Source organism: Arachis ipaensis, chromosome B03 (genome assembly GCF_000816755.2).
Source record: "Arachis ipaensis cultivar K30076 chromosome B03, Araip1.1, whole genome shotgun sequence".
Classification (NCBI taxonomy): Eukaryota; Viridiplantae; Streptophyta; class Magnoliopsida; order Fabales; family Fabaceae; genus Arachis; species Arachis ipaensis.
The window spans coordinates 18816631-18819743 of record NC_029787.2 but is presented as its reverse complement, the minus strand read 5'-3'; positions in this window follow the sequence as shown (position 1 = coordinate 18819743).

Below are 3113 nucleotides of genomic sequence, written 5' to 3'. Positions count from 1 at the left end.
TTTGTGCTAAACCCTAATTTCATTTCTAATATTTGAAACGTAATATTTTTATCTCAAACATCTTTATTATGACTACTATAAATAAGATTTTTATTGCTAACTAAAAAAATCATAACGGGAAAAAAATATTTTTGGAAGAAAAAATGTTAATTTCAACTAGTGGGCCTTTTAGAGATTAAAACAGTAATTTATGTAATACTTGAATTATTATTTAAGATATGGGCCTTTTTTGAATTGGCTTTTGTTTGGAACAATAATTCATTGTACTCACTTCTTTTGTTGCGGGTTTTTATTAGGCTCAAACATGAAGCCCTATTAATTAATATGTCCATTTGGGATCTTAGGTTAAAATTTTGTAAACACACAATATTTGGTATTTCTTTTTCTATTTAAATGATTTGTAATTTACTTGTGTTTGACTTTGAATATTAAATTAAGTAATTTTGTATTGGCTTATTAACTTAATGTGCTACTTAATATTGAATGTGATTATATCTAATATGAAATACTTGTCTAAAAAATATAAATTTGTTTTCTGTTTTTTTAGAATTAAAATTTGATTATATTAAAATAAGTTTAGTATAAAAATGTATTAAAACATTTTATTATTGGTAATAATTAGTGCTTGTAGCATAATAATACACGCTTGATGAAAGAAATAAAATTGTTGCTAACAAATCTAAAATAATATACTTATTGTCATCTATTTTAATCCAAAAGAAAAAGGTAAAATTTATTGATGATGATGTAAGAAAAATAAATAATCAAATGATATTTTGAAAAAAACAACCTTACATAAAATTTTATAAATAAACTCGCTTTTAGGTTGTATTTAGAATAAAGATAAAAATTGATAGAGATTAGAATAAATTTTTGTATTGTATTTAGTATAAAATATATTAGATTGAATTATGTCTCAATATCATGTTTAGTTTAAGATAAGTATAAAAATTAAAAGATAAATTAAAATTTAGAAAATTAAATAGAGTTTTTTTAAAAAAAATGTTATTAAACTTTTAATTTTTAATCTTAAAAGTTTTAATTTCCACTGTTTATCTGTAGGTTGTGGTTGCAATGTGTTAGTGTTGTGATTGTGGCCTTTGCAACGGGTATTCTAGCTGTTGGTTATCATTCTTGTCTTTCTATATTTACAATTATTTGAATTTGAGTCTGTGGGCATTGCAATCCGGTTTCAATGTGATTATTTTATGTTCACATTATGTGTGTCAGTATATCATACTCAATTATAATTTAATATAATTGTAATAGTGAATGGACTAACAATATAAGGTAGTGTTTGGTAAGGGTATTGGGATTTCGAAGATTGTGTTTGGTAGTTAGAGACTGGAACTAAAATCTCAGTTTTCGTCTCTAAAATTTTAATTCTTTCAGTATTATAGGAGATTGAAACTTTTGGAGATGAGGATTGAAATTTAAATAATAATTTCTGACAAAAATACCACTCATCCAACTTTCTTTTCCGTCTTCAAAGTTCTACTCTTTCTTGTTATTGTGCCTTTGTCGCCGCTCGTCCTCTGTCTTCATTGTTGCTCGTCGCTGCACTTTTTGAAAAAGAAAAGGGAGAAGAAGAAAGAGAGAATGAAAAAATGAATATTCGAATAATTTTGTTTGTTTTTGTGTCTGTCTATTAATTTTTATCTTTCAGTCTCTGTCTTTTAGTTTTAGTCTCTCTTTCAAACGCTGCGTAAAACTGTTTTTGAGAGAGAGAGATTGAGACTGAATTAAGTATCTATATTGTGTTTAATGTAAAATGTATTGGACCGAATTATGACTTAGTATTATATTTAATTTAAAATAAATATAAAAAATAAAAAAAAATTTAAAAAATAAAAATAAAAATATTTTTAAAAAATATTATTAAAATTTCAGTCTTTATGTTTAAAAATTTTAGTACTTTCTAAAGATATTGAAAAAACTGAAATTTTGTATTTTAAAATTAAAATTTTAATTCCAATATCCATTATCAAATATACTACTCAATTCTAGTCCTCGAGTCTCAATTTACTCTCATTCAAATTTGTTTTAAATCTTTTATCCCTAATAAAACTGATATTAAAAAAATGAAAAAAAAAAAAACAAGAAAAGGAGCAAACTAACACTAACCTCTATAATATTCCCATCCCATCCAATCCCATAATCTGATATAATTAGAAATGCTGGCAAAGTTATATAAACGCACAAATCACACAGGACGAGTGGCATGGGCAATGAATGAATGAACAATGATCTAAGAAAGTCGGGTACATTTGCAACGAGTTGTTTGGTTTCTTTTGGAATTTGCAGTGGAATCGTGCCACCTGCGACGATGACAAATGCTTCGCCACGTGGCTATGCTTTTTTGCTTAGATTAATTAAGAACGTGATTAATTCATGCTATCAGCTTTATATCTCTTAGTCTTTTCATTATTACAATATTTTCGTCGGTAATCTATGACAGATTAACAGTCATTATTATTAAACAGTTTATATTGAATTTGTATACTTGTAGTATTATTTTATGGTAGTTTCTATGGTGCCTTTCATTATGGTGTCTAAATTATCTAACTTGTTTTTATAAGTAAAAAATAAAATGTGTAAAGTAAAAGTAAAATATTTAAAATTTATTAAATATTACTTCTTTACTTTTTTTAGTAAGTTAGACACCATATTTTTAACACCATAGCATTCACCTTATTTTATAGCACTATTTTACTGCTTAAAAATTAAAATTATACCGATATAATTTTGTTCCAATCTCATACAAACGCACAGTCTTTTTACTTCTTTTCCTTTTCGAAACAAAAAAAGGTACATTGTAACTTTTTGTCCTTATTCGTAATTGACAACTTAATGTTAATTAACAACTAACTAATAATAAAAAAAATACTCAATAGCAGGTTTGTTTCAATTTTTTAGTTTAGTTCATTAGTTACATCGTCCGTTGTCCATTCATTATTTTCATAATTTGTTTCATAGTACTTTGTTTGGATTAAATAATACATGTGATTGAATTGATGAAGGAAATTTAAGTTGTCCTGTTATAGAGATGATTTTTATGACGTCTATGATTAATTGATTATATAGCTAGTGTCTAAGGTCACATTGCTTGTTTA